This window comes from Amyelois transitella, chromosome 24 (assembly GCF_032362555.1).
Source record: "Amyelois transitella isolate CPQ chromosome 24, ilAmyTran1.1, whole genome shotgun sequence".
NCBI lineage: Eukaryota > Metazoa > Arthropoda > Insecta > Lepidoptera > Pyralidae > Amyelois > Amyelois transitella.
In genome coordinates, this window is record NC_083527.1 from 1098831 (window position 1) to 1125224 (window position 26394).

The window sequence follows — 26394 nt, forward strand, 5'->3', positions numbered from 1 at the left end:
AAGAACCACACACACCACGGGTTAATACTAAAATTTTATAACCTGAAAGACAATTTGAATTTAAAAATGATGCGCAAGTAACTTGAACTTTATTAACTCTCGAATAAAACATTTCGCATTCTCCACTGATAAAAGAAATAATACAAATATTCTTTCCAACCCAACCTGAAATAAGGATCAAACGACTCATTTGTTGAATCTGAAAAAGATAAAAATTATTTAATCGTAAGAAAACCAAAAAGAAACAAAAAAATTTAAGAGAAATTAATAATATTCTTTCTTCTTTATTTTTTAAGATTTTTTTTTAATTAAGACATACGATGTCAATTATAAAGTTATGATTGTGATGGGTAGTATTAAAAAATAAACAAAATTAAAGCTTACTGTTATCGTGTTGTACATGTATTTATATATATTAATTATTTTTTTAATATACACCAACGCATGTAAAAATGTTTCAAAGGCGATATATAAAACCTAGAAAAAATACAGAAAATAAGTTTTTATTACATTCTTATGATTTACCAACCAACATTAGCTATGATCAAAATTTAATTTGTATTTAATATTCTCTTTTCCAATATACGTAATGAGAAGGGATGATGACCATATGACTAAGAAAGTTCTGTGTATGGAGGAAGGCAGAAGACCCGGCGGAAAACCTCCACTGACCTGGATGCAGACAATAAAGAATGACCTGAAGAGTACATGCATTAACAAACAGACAACCCACAACCGTGTGGTGTGGCGCAGAAATACTAGGAGGGCTGACCCCAAATAAATTGGGACTATAGCCAGGAGAACGAAGAAGAAGAAGAAAAAGATTCTTTTTCCCATTCATTTACTTTAAAAAACTAATAATCAAATTATTAATTTGTTAATGCATTGTATATGCCTAATTTATATGATTATTTGAATTTTAAAATTTATAACAAATAATCAAACTTCATTAAATTAAGAAAAAATGCAATATGTTTAGTAGCCGAGGCTTAACATCTTTTTTTTAATGGAACTAAAAATACTCTAATTTAGTAAAATTAATATTTAAATAGATGAAATTTTATAATCTTACACAGAGCTGATAAATTTTCTTAAAAGTATTGAACATTTCTATTATATCCAAATATTTTATCAACAATCCAGGTTGAATTTCATGTTTCACTTGACGATTTAGTTCATAATTCCATGCTTTTAACAGTCGGCGAAATAATTTTATATATGTCATTATATATATCACGTTCAAGTCAAAACACATAACAGAAAACATACAAATGCCATCGGCGAAGCTCGTAAAACCATACAAAGCGACAAATGTCGATATAGTACACATATAAAATGTAACAATTAAAAATATGGAAATGCAATTATTCACAACGATCCGTTTCAAAAATGCTGTATCAATATTGAAATGTCTGAATAAATTCTGAATTTTTAATATTACATGCACATTGTCGCTGCTATATGCCACACAATTATATATATTTGCTGCGAACCCGATGGAAAAACATATGCAGTCTAAAATCTTTGCGTATTTCACTAATTCGACTCTTCTGATCATGCAAATGAAATATATTCTAAATACAAATATTGCTGGAAATATGATTCCACTGGAAACAGATAAAATATTCGATAATCTCCCTTTGGGGTATAAAGAAAATGTTTTTATATTATATCTTTGGAAAAAGAATATATTTTGAATCAAATCCATTGATAAAATAACATTGCGGAAATTTCGGTCAATATTATTAATATTTTGTAATGAATTGAGAGATTTTATATTCGTGGCCATTTTTTTTTTAATATGAATTGCTAAATTAACATAATAGTTTTAAACGTAGTAACTGTAATGATGATAAAATACACTTCGTATTAAAATTTCTGAAACGCGTACACGATCAATAAAAAGTAATTAACTAGATGGCTAAATTAAAATAATGATATTACCTAACATTGTTTTAAACCAATTACTTTAATAACAATTTAAGTTATAAGTTTTAATAAAAAGAAATAATACATTTTTAAGAAAAAAAAATATAACCGTTTTTAAATGAAGACTGTTTCTTGCAAATAAACTTTACATAGTGATCCGCATTAGGAAATATACTTATAATACAAAACAATACAATAAATTATCTTTATTGTCCATAACAAAATTACACATGTTGACTAATTAAGTAGTAGAAACATACATTAAACATGTTGACAAATACTTTAAAAATACTTCATTACCTTTGATTGTCAAAAGTCTACAAGCCGCCGCGTACGATTTTAATGTTGCAAAAAAAATAATATAAAACATAACTTATTCGGGAAATCATCTATTTAGTGATGGCAACACATAACTTACGAAACAATCGTTATAAGTTCAATGCCACCATCATCCTGGTTTAGTCATCTGATGTTAACTTTTATCCTAGATATTCAAACTCTTTCACTTGCTCAATTTTTCCCCCTCCAATCAAAATATCACATGCTGTCATTTCTTTCTCCATTTCAAAAACCAATGTCTTATTTTTACTTACGTTCACTTTCATTCCATTCTTATTCAAAGCTTCGCATACAGTTTACCATCTCCAGTAAATCTTCCACTAATGACGCCAGTATAACCTGATCGTCGGCATAGAGAAGAAATTTAACGAGTAACTCAAATTACTCTTTCAAATCTGTCAAACAACTATCCATTAATAGGTTCAACAGCCACGGTGACGCAACACATTTTTGCCTAACGCATTTCTCAATCTTAAACTACTCAGTTTACGCTCCGTTTATCCTGACACAAGCACTCGAATCCTCATATAAGGATTTCATTTTATAAGGTCCAAAGTATTTTTGCAAAGCATGACAATCAAAGAAATATACACTTTCTTTTACAAAATTTACTGAAAAGCAAATTGCAACAACACCACAGTATAAGTTACTAGTTGACCAAACAATTTTAACGGATACCGCCCGTCCAGTGTTATCATTCCGCATGCTATAGATTTGCTTAATGTCGAATTAGTTCGCTGAATGTTCTTGCATAACCTCCTTTTTTCATCTGAAAAAAAATTTCCAACTTTAAAAAATTAAGGTTCCTAATTTATCTCTATGATTGATTTTTTTTTCTCTGTTTGAGAGGAACTTTATTTGTTCAGTTCAGGATTTAATGACGGGACATTTGAGAAACCGATAGGACTTTTAAATATTGTCGGCGTTCATGTCATGATGTTTGTTTGTTTGTTATATCTTATTTCATGATGTTTGTGCTCCATTGACAATAAACCAGCATAGTTAAGCTAGATTGGGTAGTTCGGTCTGGAATCACTTCAATTTAGAACCAGGCTTACCGAATCCAGAATCGTTTGAGCTCATTGGTAAAATTTTACATACACTATAAATTTAATCTCGTTATAACGGGATATATGTGCCGTGTGGTTCCCGGCACCAATAAAAAAAGAATAGGACCACTCCATCTCGTTCCCATTGATGTAGTAAAAGGCGACTAAGGGATAGGCATATAAATTTGGGATTCTTCTTTTAGGCGACGGGCTAGCAACCTGTCATTATTTGAATCTCAATTCTATCATTAAGCCAAATAGCTCAATGTGGCCGATCAGTCTTTTCAAGACTGTTGGCTCTGTCTACCCCGCAAAGGATATAGACGTGATTATATGTGTGTACCTATGTATAACAGGATAGAAGGTATCACTTATGATCGAAACATTAGTTGGAGTCACTAACTCACCGACAAACAAGGTTATGGAAAATATTGGAATCACACAAGTTTAATGGAAATTACTATAAAGGTGCTTTCACCCTTGTCGGTAGACTTAAGTGGAGCGTTCTCCATTTATCTCTTTTCTCTGTTATTTATTTTTTATTTGTTGGTATATTGTACCGTTTAGTTTTTGCTTTATTTGATATAATTATTAAACTAAATAATTAAGTAAATTAAATGAATAATTAAATTAAATAATTAAGATAAATGAATAATTAAATTAAATAATTAAGATAAATTAAATAATTAAAGGTGGTCACGGAAACTATACTTTACCTGGTTGGAAACTCGAACCCAAACAAAAAGCGCAAGAAGTCTGTATTCGATTTAATTGCATGTAATAATTTTCATATTCTTGTCCGACGAACGAGATGAGACAGAAATTTTTAATCACAAGTCCAGATATGAGAATCACTGCACTAATACTGTGTATCTGAAAAATTAAAACAAAATTTTACAAGTATACGTTACAATCAATACGTGTCCGTATAAGTAGATTATGACCGGGGGTTAAAAAGTATATATATATATATATATATATATATATATATATATATAAAGTATATACCTTGACAGATAAATGATAGAATATCCTTCATTGCACATAAATTTTAACAAAAATAATTTATATTAAACTTATGCTAACGTTATGTATAAAAGACTTCTATCATTAAGCCAAATAGCTGAACGTGGTCATTCAGTCTTTTCGAGACTGTTGTCCCTGTCTACCCCGCAAGGGATATAGACGTAACCATATGTATGAATGTATGTACTCGTATGTCGGCCTTATCGCATCATAGAATATCTTCCAGGCATTTAATAAAGACAGAATTTACTTAGATAGATGGACCTAGAAAAATACAAGGACTCGGTAAATGGGAATATTAAATATGATGGAAAAGAGGAAAAGTTTGAAAGAAAAATCTAATTTAAAATTATTAATGACCCCCGACACAAATTTAAGTTTTCTTAAAAAAGTAAGAAGTACCTAATAAAAGAAACTCTTTCTTAAGTAGTTAATCTTAGTATGTAAGTATTAAGTAATTTTTAAACAATACGTCGCGTTTCGTGTTCCCGTTCTATAACACGTCTCTTTTTTGCAGCGGGGGTTAAGTCAAGTACACTCTAGATTAAATCATCAATATTCTCAATCGGTGCGCTTTCACTCGAGTTTATTTTCCGACATTCGGTCTTCCTTCACCATTTTCAACTCCTTCAACTTTTAAACGGCTCCACCGATTTTGATCAAACATAAATCTAAGAACACTTGTATGTAAAACATTGCATTATCAAATAAAAAAAAAAATCGCTTCATTCGTTTCTGAGCTATGATGTCACAGACAGATAGACACGTCAAACTTATAACACCCCTCTTTTTCCGTCGGTGGTTTAAAATCGATGCAAACTTACGGTAACAGAAACCGATCGCACGGACTTATAAACATTGATGATTTGTTGAATATACACCAACGTATGTAAAAACATTTCAAATGCGCCATAAATTGTCTGGAAAGCATGAAAATATAAAATTATTAACACTCAAGATAATAGTACTAACATTTTATTTAGTATTACTATTACATACTTACATATAATCACGTCTATATCCCTTGCACCCTGCAAGGGATACAGAGCCAACAGTCTTGAAAAGACTGAAAGGCCACGTGCAGCTGTTTGGTTTTATGATGGAATTGAGATTCAAATAGTGACAGGTTGCTAGACCATCGCCTAAAAGAAGAATCCCAAATTTATAAGCCTATCCCTTAGTCGCCTTTTACGACATCCATGGGAACGAGATGGAGTGATCCTATTCTTTTTTTTATTGGTGCCGGGAACTACACGGCCCCATTACTATTAGGACCATGAAATGTTATCATAATCCATGCATGCTATACAATGACGAAATGGCGAGAGACAAACTTTGGGCTCCGGAGTATAAATAAGAATTTCGTAAAGGCAAGCGAGACTCTTAACCTAAAAGATCTAAACAAGAGAATAGACAAAAAAAACGAGATTCAGCTTTTGAAAATGAACACAGATGAAGAACACTAATTAAGAATTTAATGATAGATCACTCGCCTGCCTGTTTTGTTGATTCACAGATTTTGAAGTTAGCACACGGTTTATTTTTTAATAGATTTTTAACTGACTCACCCATAGCTGGAATATTTTCGCGCTCATATTAAATATTTTCATTATAATCAAGTAATCTGAAAACAAATCCTTTTGGATATTGCGTTTTGTATGACGATTCATCTCCCGGTTCCAAGCTTTGAGGGTCTCTTGCAGTAATTTCAGAATTGTCATCTGATACACGAAATTTATGTCGAAACATAATAATACACAAATGCAAACAACGTCAGATAAAACAACAATGAATCCGTATACTGCAAACAGTATTGATACGGCACAAATATAATGGGACATAATCAGAAAGATGATGGACCAATTTCTGAAAGCAATTTTACGCAACACAATTTTGTTGATTTTCAGAGTTTTAAATAGTCTGTTGATCTGCAATAAGATGTGAACGTTATCCTTGCTATACTTTATGCAAACATACGTATTAATTATGAAGCCTACGCCGTAGCAAACACAGTCGACAACCCTAACATATTTTACTAATTCGATAACCCTATACAAAGAAACGTAATAAATCCGCCAGCAACCTAATGCTGAGAATAAAAATCCACCAAAAGCCGATAAAATATTTGATAATTTCCCTTTAGGATATATCAAGTTTTTCTTTATACAGTAAATTCGTAATAACAGTAAACACTGAACAGTATCTATTGGTAATAACACGTTAAGGAAATCTTTGTCTAGACGATTTCTTTGCGTTATTCTCGGGTTAATTTTGATTGTAGTAGTCATTTTTTTTTTAGTAAAACAGTCAAGTTATATTGATCATCCAAAACAAACTGAAATCGATTTTGAATTCGTCCGAATTAATAAGGCCTGTCTTACATTTTACAAGGAAAGAATCGTTTATAGTTTTTTTGTTATGTGTCTGCGAGTTTCTTGAAGACTTGCAGTGAAGATCATCTCAGTGAAGTTTATACCAGTGATTTAATCTTGTGTTTCACTAGCGACCCGCTTTTGTTAGCCTTTATAACTTTTGTCGCTTTTGTTTCTTTTTTCCCTTTTACTTGCCACCCGCTCCGGCTTCACAGGGCTACCACTTATAGATTAAAAAAATTCCTCAGAAAACTTACAACATTTCAAAAAGGGAAAAATTTCGAACAATTCTTTTATTGTTTGAATAAATCACGTGTTCCATCTCCTTCCTCCGCCATTGATCGCTACTTACCATAAACATATCGGCTGCTTTTTTCTGTTAAGTTTTTAATTTTGCTAGTGTTCTGAAACAGTTTAAATAGTTTTATTTTTTTACTCGGCCATGATCATTTTCAAAGTTAAATACAGTTTTGTGTTCAAAATAAAGACTTAACAAAATTCTTTTGTGGACGAAATGCCTTACACTTACCAAATTAGTTTTTCATTTCCATCGATTTATTGCTCAGGCTTTTGGTACCACATTCGCTTTCTATCGTCGCATTGTTTACTACATACATAAAGTCAGACACCTATCCCGAAGATAGGCAGAGACTACATCTTTCCACTAGCCACGATCTTGTATACTTTTTTCGCCTTATCCACGTTTATCTCTCAATTTTATCATAAAGCCATACAGCTGAACGTAGCCTTACAGTCTTTTCAAGACTATTGGCTCTGTCTCCCCTCCGAGGGATATAGACGTGATTATATGTATGTATGTATCATTTTAGTCGTAGGACGGTCATAGGCCTCCCTCAATGACTCCCCAAATACCACGCAAGGGATAAAGATATGATTCGTGTTGTGGTTAATACCATAAAAATAAATGTTAATTTTATAATTCATTCATCAAAAATGTTCTAATAAGTTTTTGCTTTTCAACTTTATCAGGCGTTCAAATATAATGCGATTTAATTTATTTACCCTAACTTCTTAACACACCTTAAATATTTTTTATTATAATTGAATTTCATCTGTTTCAGCACGTGTCGTTATATTTATAATCTTTTAGCATTCATCCTCCTCCTAGCTTAGTCCCGGTTACATCCTCACCACTCTGGAGAAGAGCCTGGGGTATGCCTTTGACCATGGATCCTGGATTGGTCGAGTCAGGTTTTTACGACTCTTATCTGACCTCCATAACATTTGCAGGGGAACCAAACCCGTATGGGATCAAATTCAAATTCAAAATTTTTATTCATTATTATAGGATACTTCGTATCGCTTAATAATTGTCAAAACGTATGGTTTAACAACATTGGTTGACGTCAAATAAATTACTTAAAACTAAGTTTACTGCCGCTTCCAAGGCGTCAGTGCAGAAGAAGCGGTAACAAACTGCACTGCAGCATTTTTTTCGATCGATCGATCTGGGTTACACATCCAGTTGCCCGAATGTGCAGGTTTCCTCACAATATTTTACCTCACCGTAAGAGAACCAGTAAGTATTCCAACTAATGTACATAACTTCAAAAATAGTTATCACATGGCCGAAGCAGGCTTCGAACCTGTGCCTTTATACGCATCAAGCTTTTTAACTAGCTAGCAACAGTAGCAACCTCTCACTATACATACATACATACATAAAATCACGCCTCTTTCCCAGAGGGGTAGGCAGACACTACCTCTTTCCACTTGCCACGATCTCTGCATATTTCCTTCGCTTCATCCATATTCATAAGTCTGTTCATGCAAGCTCGGCGGTTTCGGGTACTTTTGACCTGACTCTTTACCAGGACGTCTCTCTCACTATCTCATCGTAAATAGCTAAAAGTGAGCTTTGCGTATTGTTATTACCTCTGTCTACCCCGTACAAGGAAAGACGTGATTTACGTAAACATCCTGCCAACAAGGAAACCTTTACGCAACAACGTGTAAAACTAATCAGATTACATCAACGTATGTTTATGTGCTATCGCGCATTGTGAATCCTTATTTCTAACACATTAAAGTCGAAAATAGTTTATTTTTAGTAGAATTTAAGGGGAAACCTTTTCTCCTGTATATATTTGTGGCGATCCACACGACAGTCATACCAAGGAGAAGAAAGTTGCGTATCTTATACTCGGATCAGTGGAATAAAACATTAATTTGTATTTTACATACATACGCTGACGTGGCGTATCAGTCTTTTCAAGACTGTTGGCTTTGTCTATGCCGCAAGGGATAAAGACGTTGAAATATGAAGATACATATGTATATGTATACAAAAATGAATTTAATTAAGAATTAAAGTAAGTAAATTAAAGTTATTAAGCAAACGTTTAGTAGAAACTCAAACATAATCAGTTCTACATTCATTCATGTTTTATAATGTAGACAATGTGCGTTCGTCCACGATTTAGATTTAAGAGATCTATATTTGTAAATTGACGTCCGATGAAAATGCTGCAGTGTAGTTTGTTCCGCCACTTCTTCTTCACATGCGCTTTGGAAGCGGTAGTAGTTATAATTAGATTTAAGTTATGTGACGTCAATAAGTGATACCTTGTATCCAATTTTGAAAATAAATCTATTCTATTCTACGCAGGTGGTATACTGTACAGTGACAGTGTACACATACCCTTACTCAGAATCTAGGGTAGTGGGTAGCCATAAGAGTTATATGCAGTATTGTTCAAAACGAGTTTACTTGGTACAGGTCAACCGACATTATAAACTATGAAAGTAATACTTTGTTTCTAGTTGTTCATAGTCTCGGATAGGTTTGACGGTTGTTCTTAACCGTATAAATAATGACTGGAGGGTCCCGTGTTCAAATCCCGACCAGGGCATGATGGGAAACGAACTTTCTCCTTTTGGTATTGGATGTTTATCTATATAAGTATTTATTATATAAAATAATAGTATCGTTGAGTTAGTATTTAGTTACACGTCTCGAACTTACTTCGAAACTAACTCATTCTGTGTAATCTGTCCCGTATATATTTATTTATGTATACAAACAGTTTATAACAAAGCTAAACATCTATACATCTTCCTCCTCCTGGCTTTAGTCCCGGTCACACCCTCAACTCTCCAGAAAGAAGCCGGAGATGCGGCTTTTTTATTATAATCCCGAATTGAGTGAGTCAGGTTATTACACGAAGCGACTCCAATCTAATCTCCGCAACCTTTGCAGAGGAACCAAACCCGTATTGAATTGTGGTTAAACATTCAGTTGCCTGAATGTGCAGGTTCCTGATAATATTTTCCCTCACTGTAAGAGCATCGGTTAGCAATCAAACTATTGTACGTAAGTCAGAGAACGTGACATTGGTAAGTGGCTGAAGTGGGATTTGAACCGTATCTACATACATACATACATACATATAATCACGTCTATATCCCTTGCGGGGTAGACAGAGCCAACAGTCTTGAAAAGACTGATAGGCCACGTTCAGCTATTTGGCTTTAAGATAGAATTGAGATTCTATAGTGACAGGTTGCTAGCCCATCGCCTAAAATAAGAATCCCAAGTTTATAAGCCTACCCCTCAGTCACCTTTTACGACATCCATGGGAGAGAGATGGAGTGGTCCTATTCTTTTCTATTGGTGCCGGGAACCACACGGCAAGAACCGTATCTATTTGGGAGATATGCGTATGAATTATTTTTTAAATAGAGCACCATATTAATTCAACCACCGATGCTCCGTCTAAAAACCTTACATATAAATATTTAATATTAAAGTGTAAAGAACTTAATTTTTTCATGAAAATAAAATGGCATTTCACTTACTGAGAAATACTACTAACAACTTATAAAAAAGAATTATGTTGAACTGTATGGCTTAATGCTGAAATTGAGCTTCAAATAGTGTCAGGTGGTTCTCGGCACCAATACAAAAAAGAATAGGACCACTCCATCTCTTTCCCATGGATGTCGTAAAAGGTGGCTAAGGGATAGACTTATAAAATTGCGATCCTTTTTTAGCCGATGGGCTAGCAACCTGTCACTATTTGGATCTCAATTTCATCATTAAGCCGAGCAGCTGAACATGGCCATTCAGTCTTTTCGGGACTATTGGCTTTGTCTACCCCGTAAGGGATATAGACGTGACTATATGTATAGTGTCAGGTTGCTGGTTGCTAACCCATCGCCTAAAAGAAGAATCCCAAGTTTATAAGACCTTTCCTTTGAGGGATATTAACAATTACGCACTACGCCTTACGTTAAATAAAGTTTGATTTTGAGGATGATAAGGGAGTATAATGGACGAAAATGTTGTATTATTTTTATATAATGGATACATACCTAACTATAATCATGTTTCTGAACTCTGAACAATGTATTCTCTCGTTCACATTCTATTCTAAGTTTGGAAATTTGTAAGTTGACGGTGTTGAAGAAAATGCTGCAGTGCAGTTTGTTACCGCTTCTTCAACACTGGCGCCTTGGAAGCGGCAGTAAACATAGTTTTAAGTAATTTATTTGACGTCAACCAATGTTGTGAAACCAAAAGATTTGACAATTATTAAGCTATGTGAAGTATCCTATAATCTATACTAATATTATAAAGCTGAAGAGTTTGTTTTGTTTGTTTGTTTGTTTGTTTGTTTAAACGCGCTAATCTCAGAAACTACTGAACCGATTTGAATAATTCTTTCACTGTTAGATAGTCTATTTATCGAGGAAGGCTATAGGCTACATTTTATCCCGGATTTCCTACGGGAAACGTCAACAATGCAGGTGAAAGTTGAATGAGTCGGCCATCTGCGAGCTTTCCACGCGAACGCTGCGCAAACCAACAAAGATATAGTAAAACAATGTACTAAAGATGTGAAGTACTCATTTTTTGCCACAAAAAAGTCCGCGAGAGCATATATCTATCTCTTAAGGTTTACTTACAATAACCACTTTTATGTTCATTTTTTAAGATTATTTTTTCATTATAAACATAAATTATTTTGAAACCAATTTTCTTTAAGTCAGTATTAATCCTTATCAAAATAAATTACTTTCGGCTTTTCATGTAGACTAAAATTGCCATTTACAGTATATAAATCAGACGAATAGGTTTTGAGATATAGTCGTTATAAGCAATTTGCAGCGAAACATTTAATACGGCGAACCAGCGTGACCGCCTAACCGCCCTGAATAAATATGATGCCCAAAATAACTATTCCACGCGGACGAAGTCGCGGGCACAGCTAGTAATGAATAAAATATTTTGAATTTTGAATATGTTTCAAACCTATTTTACTCAGATAAACAGAAACACAATACACAGGTCATTGAACCCAATTAATCAGTGTACACAAATCGCTTGCAAACTATTCGGTTTAAACTAACTAACATGGTTTAAACAGAATTCAATTAAAGTTGGCCCGCGGGCCGATGCTTAGGTACCAGGCAAACATAAGCGCTGGAGAGTTACTAACATTCCTTTGCATCGTCGAAGAGAGATGGCAGGAAACGAAACAAAAGGAAATTAAAATAAAAAACGAACGAAATTTAAAAATTACATTGAGCAACCGATGATCGCCTTAAAATGCTTTAGAAATAATCGTTGTTAAACTAGAGTTAATGATTGATTGTAAAATGCTGACACAGAAAAATTTAAACAGTCGCGGTTCGTTATCGATCAAGTACCTAAAACGTCTGCTAATTATTTTCAAACATACATACATACATATGGTCACGTCTATATCCCTTGCGGGGTAGACAGAGCCAACAGTCTTGAAAAAACTGAAAGGCCACGTTCAGCTATTTGGCTTAATGATAGAATTGAGATTCAAATAGTGACAAGTTGCTAGCCCATCGCCTAAAAAAGAATCCCAAGTTTGTAAGCCTATCCCTTAGTCGCCTTTTATGACATCCATGGAAAAGAGACAGAGTGGTCATATTCTTTTTTGTATTGGTGCCGGGAACGGCAACAATTTTCTAACATTTTCAATAAATAATTTTTTTGCGCCTTGGAAGCGGTAATAGATATAATAATTAGATTTAAATGATGTGACGTCAATAAAGATACCTTGTATCCAATTTTAAAAAATATATTTTATTCTAAATATTTTTTTTTTAATTCATTTAATATAACAAAATTTAAATACTTACTTCTAATAGTCTACACGTATTTTTATTTGGATTTCATATTAACTGTTGTAGTATATTCCGTTTAACTCGTAACTTTGCCATAAGTGTGTCAACAAAAATGTATTAATTTCTTTAAACAATTAACTGGACCTGACAAGGAACAATTAAGATTGAAATGTAAAACTTAATCAAACTTTATAGGTGTTAATGTAATTTTGAATCCGTTAGCTCGTTAAATTAATAAATGGATACGAATTAGGTTCTTTTTTTTTTGTTTGGTGTTTCAATCTATGTTTTTGATACCTTGAACTTTCATACATACACGTGTTTATCATTTCTTTAATAGATACCTACATATTAAGGCGACTTATCATACTTCCGTAAAAACTTTAACAAAATTTTGTTGGAAGAGATCCCTTCATGGGATAAGTCCGCCATTGCAAGTGATTTGTTTATTTTATAACTTTGTACTATTTTCTTGTTACTGTGTAAATTTCTATGCAATAAAGATATTACAAACAAACAAACAAACAAATTTTTAAAAATTTAATTTCTAATTTATATTGACTATTTTTATTTTGTTGACTGTACATAGAATAAATAGTAATTATTAGTTTCTTATTGACTTGGGCAGAGTCGCAAGATCCGAAACTATGTTCAAATGAACAAACTTAATATACAAAAAAAATCTAATAAAATTATTTATTAAAATCATGCGCATGAGTCGTATAAATTAGCAAGAAGTTATTGAATCAGTTCATGACATGGGTTTGACTTGATCCCCGAGTTTCTTTCAAATTGAATAATACGCACTTCGCTATTTTTTTTTTTAATATTTTTGATTATCATCATTTTTAAATGCAGTTATTACGTGCGAGTACCGGTGCTTGGAATTCATTTTTTTACATACATATACATACATAGTATCACGTTTATATCCCTTGCGAGGTAGACAGAGCCAACAGTCTTCAAAAGACCACGTTCAGCTGATATTAAGCCTTTATGATAAAATTGAGATTAAATTAGTGACAGCGGTTGCTAGCCTATCATTTAGTTTTCTTTTACGACATCCATGGGAAAAAGATGGAATGGTCCTATTCTTTAGTGCCGAGAACCACACGGCCCTAAGGAAAGGAATAAGAATTTTAATGTGAATATAAAAATCTGATGGCAATTCAAAATTATTTATTTAAATTTTATTGTACAAAATACAAATGTATAGCACAATTGGCTGACTTAATGCTAGAAGCATTATCTACCAGTCAACCATTGGGTCTGACATAGAACTTTATATCAAATGTCGTTATGGGGTCAAACAAAAGTAATATACTCGTATTTATACCTATACAAAATATGAAATTAATAATTATGATAAATAAAGTTTGGGTTTATCATATTTGGGTTTTAGTCCATCTTGTAAAGTTCTTTTGTTACCAGGGTCTTGAGATAGAGGTAGGAGATGGTCGTAGGAGATTATAAAAAAAATGTGATTTAATTTATTATCTCTTTTCAACTTCGTTCGGTCTTTCAGTTTTAAATCCATTGCAAAAAGTTGCATGCGCCATTTTCCTCTTCAAATATGGCAGTTTCGTTAAAATGCAAAAAAGCTGAAAAGTTACTAAGAGATCATAAGATGGCAGCATTAGCTCCTTGCAGAACGCTTTTGGTTATTTATTTTTTTTAATTATTAAAATGATTTAAGTAATGTACTGTTTTGGTTTAAGTAATGAAGTGTCTGGGAGCACGGAAGTGCCGGCCAAGACGGGCCAAGCGAAGCGCAGTAGCACTATCTACCTTATCTCGCGAGATCTCATCAATTTTTTGGAAAAGGTTCCCAATTTGATCATATTTTTTTTAACCCTAACTGTTTTAGCTTACATACATATGGTCACGTCTATATCCCTTGCGGAGTAGACAGAGCCAACAGTCTTAAAAAAAGTGAATGGCCACGTTTAGCAAGGTTCTAATAAATAAGTACGCAAAACAGCTGACAAAATGTACCAGGAGAGCATAGCACGACAGCAAGCGCGCATTCGAAAACGCTTAGAAAACGTATGTACGCTGCAAGCTCCTAATTAACCCAGAAAATGGTTGGCGCAGCTTAAACCAGTGAAAGACGAAGAAAACTAGTTGTACGTTATATATCAGTGTCGTCTGATCGGTTCGCCAGTCTCTTTGTGGGAGTCGAAGAGAGCGCACGTGCGGGCAGCGCCGTAGAGTTACGTTATTGAACTTGAACTAGTGTTGTGACGAGTGCGTGAGGAATAAAGTTCACGATTTTGAGTAAGTTTTTTTTTTAATTTTTTTAAACTTGTTTAAAATTTTTGTTTTTTTTTTGGAGATTTATTTATAATTTTGCAAAAAAAAATCGCTAATGTGGTAAAGAAAAATAAACGGGTAAGTAATAGTAAGTATTAAAAAATATTGCAGTTAAAAATTTAAGCATTTTGTAGAAATTATAACAAAGTCAATTGTTCCGATGAAAGTTAAGTTGGTTGGGTTAAAAAGCAAACTGTATAATTTTTTTATAAATCAACTTTTTCTATAATTATGTCTATATCCTTTGAGGGGTAGAAAGAGACAGCAGCCTTGAAAGACTTACAAGATGAAAGGCCACGTTTAGCTGTTAGGCCTAATGATAGAATCGAGATTCAAATAGTGACAGGTCTCTAGCCCATCGCCTAACGGAAGAATCTCAAGTTTATACGCCCATCCCTTAGTCACCTTTTACGACTTTTATTGGAAAGAAATGGAGTGATCCTTTTCTTTTCTTTTATATTGGTATCAATAAAGAAAAGAATTGTTATATCTATTTATAAGTTATTTTTAAATATTAAACATAATTATTTAGTTTTAAAAAACCTAAATAGCATAATAATTCGTAGCTATCTAATGCAATACCAAACAAAACCTTAACATGAATTATAACAAAATAATGACATTCTCAATTATGGCCCCGGGCGAAAAATTGTATGCATTTAATGACCAAGACTATGGCTTGCATAGCAGTTCACTTGCCCAATACGTAATGTACTCATAAATCATATTTTGTAGTAAGTAACTGCTGTGTGGTTCCCGGCACCAATAGAAAAAAGAATAGGACTATTCGATTTCCATTTACCACGGATGTCGTTAAAAGCGAGCTAAGGCAATCGCTTATAAACTTGGGATTCTTCTTTTAGGCGCTGGACTAGCAACATGTCACTATTTGAATCTCAATTCTGTCATTAAGCCAAACAGCTGAACGTGGCCTTTCAGTCATTTCAAGATTGTTGGCTCTGTCTACCCCGTAAGGGATATAGACGTGATAATACATATGTATGTAAGTTCTTTTCCTTTATTATATGAAATTTAATTTTTAAACATTGTTAGACAATGGTTTTTTTTGTTACAATTATAAAAAAAATAACCTAATCTAGTAACGAAAGTGTAACGATGATGTTATCTCTCTATAACCTTTACGTGTGACAGCTATTTTAACTAGAAAAAAATAGTAAAAATTATTTTAAAAATCCTTATATATTTTAATTTTAACTTTAAATAAGTTTCTTTTTGTGATAGGAAATAAAAAGAAAGCATTTATGTATTGGTAAAAAGAAAACTAGCATAGAAGTATTGTATTGAAAAGTTTCTTTTAAGAGTTCATTAATGTTCTTGGGATTTGGCATTTTATTAAACGATTTCTTTTTCCATCTGAAAGTATAACTCTTGTCGAGTGATTAAAATAAAAACTTATATAATTAGTTATACATAAGATTTCAAAATTACTTATTCTTATTTTTTTTTCTTTTAGGCGTTGAGTTTCTAGAGACTATTTCTACGTATTTTTATATAATGACTAGCTGTCCCGGCAAACGTTGTTTTGCATTTTGTGGGTATGAAAAGTAGATGTTGACCGATTCTCAGACCTACTCAATATACTCACAAAATTTCATGAGAATTGGTCAAGACATTTCAAAGGAGTACGGGAGCGAATATTGTGACATGAAAATTTTATATATAACGATTATTTTTTTTTCAATTAATGTTCCACTTTTGAATTTTTCTCAATTTTCCCAAACAGCCAGCTAACAATGCATAGGTACGTCAATATAATTTTCTCAACAAACTTCTTTAACTATTACTTTTTTAAAATACATTTAAAACAATGGGGCAAAAAGAATTAATTAAACTTTTACTTGGTTTAAATTAGTTGTTTTGATTTCAGATTACACTCCATTGTGTATTGAGTTATGCGGCTCCCATTAGGCCACAGAATAAAAAACTAGTTTTGACCAGACTTGTTGCACTGCTCGTTGAAAAAATTCCAAGATGACGCTCAATTAATCTATGTCACATTATCCTACTTTTTCTTATTTTATTTCTGGAGTTTAGTACATATAAATTTTTCTAATAATCCTTCCTATTTTCCCAAAAGATAATTGACAGGTGTCTGTGGATAAATAAATTAATAACAAATATATAATCATACTATTTTTGTCAAAAAATCATATTTTTTTTAGTACAGGCATCTCATGAGTGTAGGATTTTAAACAAAAAAAAAAAACTTTAGAGTGGTTTATAATGAGTGCTCGCTTATCAAAGATACAAAAATATTAATAAAAATACAGTATTGAATACCGCCTCCTTCTTTTGAAGGCGGTTGAAAATACCACCTAATTAGCATCTCCAAGAACGTTTTCATCAGATAACTTAAGATGTGGGTCAGATTGACTTGGAAGAGTATAAACGAAAATATTTTGATACATCGCTAAGTAACGGTCAATCCTTATGAGGAAATACCAATTCTACATAGTAAAAAAGTAATTTTATATTAATAAATAAAATAAATGATAAAACAAAAAACCACAGTCTAGAAATTTTAAAAATCTGAATGATATTTCGTACAAAATTTGTTTTTTTTTTACATTGACTTAACACCATGACTTTGGGAAGCAGCTTTCATAAAATATTCTTTTTTTTACTAAAAAATTATACAGAAATTTCGAATATGGTTAATCTATTTTTATATATAAAAATAACCTGACTGTTTGACTAACTAGACTAACCAGAATTGCAGAATATAAATAAAAAAATATATTTATTATATCCAGAGAAAACACACAACCAGAGAATAACAGTAGATTTATTTTATTTCTTAGAGGAGACCAAGAGGAAAATAACTCTTAAAATCCTTACCTGTAAATTAGTGCACCATTATTACCCAGAACGCAGCTAATCCATGGGCAATAGTTAAAGCTAATGGATAATATTTTATACGTAACTCGAAACCAAGCATTCACAGGCAGACCTACGTGTCTTGGACGTAAAACTTCACTCTCGGAATGTTTGCCTTTTTTTATTTTTTATCGCCTCAACTGCACATCAATTCAGAGAACTGACTTTGAACGATTGCATCTGCTATTGAAGTCTGATTGATGGCTTCTTGATATTTAAATGCAATTATGAAACAACCATTAGCCCTTAACTTTTCTTGTTTCAATTTTACATTCATTAGTAAACTAATGATAAGTAAACTTTCATTTCTATAGCAGGTGTTCGGAAGTAGAATAAAAATATGTTATTATCATTTTTTACAGATGTACGTTTTTAGTTAGATGTTATATCGTCTTAATTTGAGTTTAGAGCAGAAGATTAACCTATTATTTAATGCAAAATATTTTTATTTGGCCTTGCTCCCATAGAAATTTCTACTAATATTTTGATTTTGAGCTGAAATTAATGCATAATAACCGAAACGTAATTTAAACTTAATTTATTTAAATATATTTTCTTTGACAACCACGAGTGACCCGAAATTCAATTCATGAAATAAAACTGATCATGTCAATGATAAACTAAATAATGATTCAATAAACTAACACCTTTCTCCGGTAAACTGCCAAAACGAATCTATGATTGACATGAAGATAAACGACGCACGCGCAAGAAATATGAAACGGAAATATACAGACATATACCAGAAAAAACGAGATAGTCATAGTCTTTAACCTGACCTGACCCAACTTAACCCACAAAGCAAAGAGCAGACGTCTTATTAAAATAGAAAGTAAAGCTAAATTTCTCAAAAATTCTCTTCAAAAAAGTCAAGATGCAAGAATCAATTGAATAGTTGACCTTAATCTACGCCCAGATGACTCAAATCAGAATCATGTATCGATAATTGGTAAGATTGAATTAATTTAAATACTTATTGGTGGCAATTGAAATCGAATTTGGACCGGAGAAATTCTACTTGTTAATTCAGACTTTTTTCTAAAGCAATGACTTGACATTTTCAATGTTATAAATGGAAGTTGCGATCAGCTGATAGATAAATGTTGTTTATAGCACACTGTTTCGCTCGGCAGATGATATGATAGGGGTAATTGAAAACAGTATTTCTTTTATTGCTATTGTTATCTTCCATGCTAGTTAGGTATTAGAGCATTTTACATTAAACGTTTACCAGTGAGATCCCGTTTTCAGCATTGGAACATTTAAAAAATTCTGCAAAACGTTAACGGTAAGTTTAAGTATGAGTACAACATACATACATATAATCACGACTATATCCCTAGCGGTGTAGACAGAGCAAACAGTCTTAGAAAGACTGATAGGCCACGTTCAATTGTTTGGCGTAATTATAGAATTGAGATTAAAATAGTGACAGGTTGCTAGCCCATCGCCTAAAAAGAAATACAAAGTTCATAAGCCTATCTCTTAGTCGCTTTTAACGACATCCATTGAAATGAGATGGAGTGTAGGAGATGCAGGGGCTGACGGCGATAGCAAACATAAGAAATAAAGAAACTTATAACATCTTAAAGCAGAAAATAAGTATTCGCTACCTTATTCGCTAGGTACGATACGTATCATTGTAACATGATTTCCAAATTCCGAAATAAAACAAAGGTACGTTACGTGCGCGTTTGATACATGTAGTATTTAAAAATAGTAAAATTCAACGCGAAAGTTTTAAAATCAGAAGAAAAAGAAAAGCAATCACAATCGCACACGAGGAAAGATCTACTAGTTCATTACACAGATTTGCTTTATTTGAAACAAAAGAACAATGATTATGGGAACTGAACAATCGTCACATATGAAGTAGGGAACTAGGTGGCGGGTATTGTTCCAGATCGGATGATTTCTTGTGAAATAGCAAGTGTGGTGGTTATAGTGACCTCAACAGCTTTTGTTTTCATTAACTTTTTATAGCTGTAATCAGAAACGATTAACTTTAGATCTGTCCACCCTGAATGAGCTTGCGATTCTTCTTGTAGGCTTTGAGCTAGCAACCTCTTTCTATTTGACGTTCAAAGCTGAATGTGGCCTTTTAGCCTTTTCAAGATTATTAGCTCTATCTACCCTGCAAGCGATATAGACGTCATTATGTACATATAGATTGATAATTCTTCTTTTTGTTTTTCTTTTTTTGGACGTTAGATTCGATTATATCCTCACCTATCTGGAGAGGAGCATCGGTTATATCGAAAACTAACGAACATAACTCGGACAATTCATTGGGCCATATATTCGAGCCCAAAAAGTTCGACCATCATGCTTTTTTTGTTTTATTATAAACTAGCTGTGCCCGCGACTTCGTCCGCGTGGAATAGTTATTTTGGTCATCATTGAAGCCCTCAAAGATGATTAATTTTCCTCGTTTTTTTTCACATTTTCCATTATTCCTTCGCTACTAATAGTTGCAGCGTCATATTATATAGCCTAAAGCCTTCCTCGATAAATGGTCTATTCAACACAAAAATAATTTTTCAATTTGAGCCAATAGTTTCTGAGATTAGCGCCATCAAACAAACAAACTCTTCAGCTTTATAAATTAGCATAGATGAAATTAATCTCAACTAACGGATTCATTAGCTCAATATGCAAATGAGATCAAAATTTCTTTGTACTTGCATTAAAACTCTTTACGGTAACTTCACAGTATTAACTTTGTGTGTCATGTTATCTAGCCATTGACCATGAAATATGAAACGTTAACAGTTAAAACCAATTTATGATTGTATAAAAGTATGTATGCTCTACGTAGGAAGATCCTGCAAAGGTTGCGGAGGTCAGATGGGAGTCGCTTCGTGTAAAGACCTGACTCGCCCAATCCAGGAACATAGTCAAAAAGGTACACCTCAAGCTCCTCTTTAGAGAGGTGAGGATTTTACAGGGACTAACGCTAGGAGAAAGAGGAAGACCCTGAGAGTTTGACCACCAATGATCATAACATCGAGAAGTATTTACACAAAGACGCCTGACGCTATACCCTAAATGAACATACATACATACATACACGTCTGTATTCCTTGCGGGATAGACAGGACCAACAGTGCTCAAGACTGAAAGGCCACGTTTAGTTTTAATCGCTTAGTGATGAAATTGAAATTCAAATAGTACCTAACAGGTTGCTAGCCAATCGCCTACAAGAAGAATCCCAAGTTAGCCATTCCCTTAGTCGTCTCTTACGACATCCACAGGTAAGAGATGGAGTCGTCCTATTCTATTAAAGAGCCGGGAACCAGACGGCAAACCCTTAATTAAAACATAAAATCTCTCTCATTAATTATAACGCAATGGCGGACAATTAAACCATACTTGTTAAACTATGCGATCCGAAGATAGCGTTAATATTTGATGCAACAGAATTATATCACATTCTAATCGTCCATAAAAAGAAGAGTTATGTTAATGTAATCATAACAACGGTTACCATGCCCGTGCGCACGTAACGAACAATCTTTATAGATCAGAGAGTGGAGGAAATTAAATTTTAATGTTTGAAGGCAGCTAACAAAACAAAGACTCTGTCCGAACTGAAAAAGACGAAAAAGTATCTGGTGAAGAGTTATTTAAAAAAAAATCTGCAGCTATCAATGATTCTGCAATATGTGGCAAATTCAAATAACGACAATACCATCTTGCCTTTCACTCTACATAAGAACAATTATTTATTTTATTAAATCAGATAAAGTCAAGTCAATTACTTAAAACTAAGTTTACTGCCGCTTCCAAAGTGTTACGGCAGAAAAAGCGGTAACAAACTGCACTGCAGCATTTTCTTCAACGTGAGTTGTGGAACGAATGATCCGATTCACATAGAATCCGCATTTACACTTCTCGTGGTTTTTCTCGCGTGAGTGTAGAGCGGATTTAAAAAAATATAATTATTTGATTGATAACGCAGCCATCATTTTTGGCAAGCAATTTCATCGATATTATTAAGCTGTTTTTGCATTCAAATTCACACGATACAGTATGCATTGCATATAACCATATCTCTTCATTTCTATGATCTGAAATAAACGACGTATCGCCTTGGCTAGTTGTCTATGCAAATGTATTCTATTGTAGTTACATCTTGGGTTGCATTCAAATTGTTAAGATTTAGTGTCCGACACTGTATATGTATGGAGAAATTGGCGTAAAGCCAAAATATATAAGAGTCCTTTATAATTTCTAATTTAATGACAAATTCGTTCCGTGGGAAAAAATCCTTTTTTTTATAATAAGTTTGCTCAAAAATATAGTAAGTATAAATACAGTCGTTCAGATGTGTGATGGTTTTTGGCGGCTTTATTTCTTTTCAAGGATATCTTTAAAGGAGACTAAGGGAAAAGCTCTCTCATCAAGTGTAAACCTTTATGCTTGTCTTCCAGCGCAAATTGTAAAATTCAATAGAGAGAAAAGGCTTTATAAACTTGGTATTCTAATTTAAGGCGATATGACAGCAACCTGTCACTATTTGAATCTCAATTCCATCACTAAGCCATCCATCTGAACGTAACTCTTAATCATTAAAAGATTTAAAGCCTAAATTTCTCCGAAAAGATGTAGTCTATGCCTACCATTCCGGGAAAAAGGCGTGATTTTATGTATGTATGATTTTCTCGTAAGGTAAAAAAGGACAACGTTAATAATTAACATAAAAACGTTTTCACTACGCCAGTTATCACTTAAAGTTATTACGTAACTGTTATTAGCAGTTAAATAACTATGAATAGTAAATTAACTGGCACGTTTCCTGTTTCTGGCATTAACGTTAACCGTTAGTTGGTTGCACTCGGTAACAAGATTAAGATTTTTATTGTGAAGTGAAAATTTATACAATTTGTGAAGAATTCATAGCAATACACATATAAAAATTTCAATTCCATCAGTAACTCGTACCTACAGCTGAACGTGGCCTTTTAATCTTTTCAAGCCTGTTGGCTCTGTCTACCCCGCAAGGGATATAGACGTGATTATTATGTATATATGTAGGCAGGAGGCAGAAGGTGCAACTGGGAATACGCCAAGACAAGAGATTCAAATTCAAATTCAAATCAAACGTTTATTTGCCAACTATGAGTCATAATATAATCTTTGATCCTAACAACATCACTTGTTATATCAGACCTACTTAAATAAAATGTAAAAAGCATTACCCTATTATTGTACACAGTCAAATAAAGATATTATTTCTAACCATTTAATATTCCGTACACGTAGGTCACGTTCAGCAGTTTACTTGACCGTTGTCGGTACATAAAATTTTTTTTTGCAAACTGTCATACATATTATACAGTACAAGTCACAAAAACAAAAGGAATTAAATTACTTTATCTATTTTTCATTCACAAACATATTTACGTCTTGTCGCTAAAGGGGTAGTCAGAGTCATTGGTCGGAGAACTGGTAGGCAGAGTTTGTCGCATGGGTGTATAGTAAAGTGAAAGTAATAAAGTATTCTTGTAACATAAAGTTACGTTTATATCGCTTGCGGGATAGACAGAGCCAACAGTCTTGAAGCCTGAAAGGGCACGTTCAGCTGTATGGCTTCCAGATGGAATCCAGTGTGGTTCCCGGCACCAATACAAAAAAGATTAGAACCACTCCATTTCTTTCCCATGGATGTCGAAGGCGACTAAGGGATAGGGCTCACAAACTTGGGATTCTTTTTTAGGCGATAGGCAAGCAACCTGTCACTGAACGTGGCCATTCAGTCTTTTCCAGACTGTTGGCTCTGTCTACCCCGCAAGGGATATAGACGTGACCATATGTATGTATGTATGTATTGTAAACGTGCTACTTTACTTCAATTTAGTGCGCACTTACTTATTTTAGGATAAGTGGTTAAGTCTCGTATTCTGCATGTGTTTCCAGCTTTCACTTCGTTTGGGAGAGGCGTGTTGTAAAATAGCGAGGGCACAGACGAATTTTGACGGCCTCTGTGGCGCGGCGGTAAATAGGCTTGTCTGTGAAACCGGGACGGGTTCGAATCCCGGTAAGGGTATGATGAGGAAATAAATTTCTCTGATTGGCCTGGATCGTGGATATTTATTTTTATAAGTATTTATTATAAAATATAGTATCGTTGGGTTAGTATCTCGTAACACAAGTTTTGAACTTACTTCGAGGCTAACTCAACCTGCGTAATTTGTCCCATATATATATTTATATTTATTTACAGATGTGAGGTTTTGTCAACGGAATGAAACGAAAAAAATACATGATAAAATCCAATTCAAACGACCAAAAAAATAAACTGATCCATCATTTTTCGTTTCATGATAACTAATAAAATTGACGGCCACTGTAGCGAAGCGGTAGCGCGCTTGTCTGTGACACTGTTTACGGGTTCGAATCTCGGCCAGGCGCGAAACGAACTTTTAACAAAACGCGGCCTTTCAGTCTTTCAAGACTGTTGGCTCTGTCTACCTCGCAAGGGGCATAAACATGACTATATGTATATCAAAGTTCACCTTCTGCACTCTCGTTGTTTTATGCTAAGACACTGATTTCTGTAAAACGTAGTATACGCGTGTCGACAAACTAGTTATTATGGCGTCTGTGACTTGACAAAATTGTGAATGCACGCTGTTGCACTGGACTCGTAGAATTTTCTCTTCTTTGGATCCAGGTCAAAGAGATGCCGTAAAGTCTATGGTCGAACGGTTAAGGTGTGCCGAATAAAAAAGCGTGGCACACAGGTTCTCAAATCGCGAAAAACGTAGCAAAGACGTGTATTTATATGTAACTTCTCTTCATATTTCGTTGATAAATAATAACGTGAAGAAATTATAAAAAACTAGAGGCCGCCCGCGACTTCGTCCGCATGGAAACCCTATCAATCCCGCGGGAACTCTGGGATAAAAAGTAGCCTATGTGATATTCTGGGTCTTCAGCTACCTACATACCAAATTTCATGGTAATCGGTTCAGTAGTTTTTGCGTGAAAGAGTAACAAATATCCATACATCCATACAAACTTTCGCCTTTATAATAGTAGTAGGATATAAAAATAAAGATAATAAAAATGGAAGCCCGTACAGTCCCCGGCACCAATATAAAAAAGAATAGGACCACTCCATCTCTTTCCCGAAAAAAACGGCTAAGAGATAGGCTTACAAACATAGGATTCTTTTTTTAAGCGATGTGCTAGTAGCAAGCAACCTGTCATATATATGGTCACGTCTATATGCCTTGCGGGGCAGACAGAGCCAACAGTCTTGAAAAGACTGAATGGCCACGTTCAGTTATTTTAAATCACTGCACTATTATTCAGCGATACTTAATCATCGCGCACCTTTAAGAATTCAACTTGCATCCAAAGGTCATTGCCCTCTGTAATTGATTCCATGCAAAAGTCAGCCGACCGCTAAATCAGCGCATATTACACTTGCGATTCAGTGATGACTGTTCATAACAAGTATCACTTAATGATAGTTACGTGATATTTATATTAAGTGATATTTTGGTTCATTACAAATACACGTTGTCAAAAGTCAAGGTAGGTATTAAATGGACGAGCTTGCATGATGAGAGTTAAGAATGTTAATGAAGCGAAGGAAGTATGTAAGGATCGAGGAAAGTAGAAAGAAGTAGTCTCTGCCTAACCCTCTGGGAAAGGTGATTTTATTTATGTATATGTGTGCCCGCAGTTTTGTTCAGAATAGAATAGATTTATTTTCAAAATTGGATACATGGTATCACTTATTGACGTCACATAATTTTAATCTAATTATAACTACTACCGCTTCCAAAGCGCATATGTAGAAGAAGCGACGGAACAAACTACACTGCAGCATTTTCATCGGACGTCAATTTACTTTTAATAATTTCGAATACCTAATCTAGTATTATAAAACTTGATTTCTACAGCTAAAACAACAGTCTTCTTATCCTATTGATTTTTGCGGATCATATTTTCAGTCCTTGATAGATTAGTTGGAGATAGCCTATGATAAATAACAATTATCAGAAAACTTAGTTAGTGTAGTCTAGTCACTAAACTTCTTTTAGTGTGCATGCAGAAAACGAAAGAAGGTTTGCCATTATCTGGAGAGAATTTTATCTGTTTTCAAAGCAAAATAAAGTCATGGTCAAGTGGTGCTTTGAATGTCCAATAGAAAACTAAGATAGTTTTGAGAATCACAACGAGCTCCGATTCTGGGAAGTAAACTAGATTTTATGTTACCAGATTCAGTGTGGGTGAGAACATACACAATACGGGACCTAATACTTTACCTTGAGGAACACCACTGTTATTTGATAGAATACAAGATCTGAATCTAAAATCGTAACACAAAA

General features: G+C 33.6%; 1 protein-coding gene across 1 annotated transcript in view; it reads left to right on the forward strand.

Annotated features, from left to right (window-relative positions):
- Window positions 1-15005: 15005 nt before the first annotated feature.
- LOC106142501 (agrin) overlaps window positions 15006-26394 on the forward strand; it is a 44122-nt gene continuing 32733 nt past the window's right edge. Inside the window, exon 1 of the mRNA XM_060951129.1 lies at window positions 15006-15115. The gene's annotated coding sequence lies outside the window, so the exon portion shown is untranslated. The remainder of the gene's footprint in view (window positions 15116-26394) is intronic.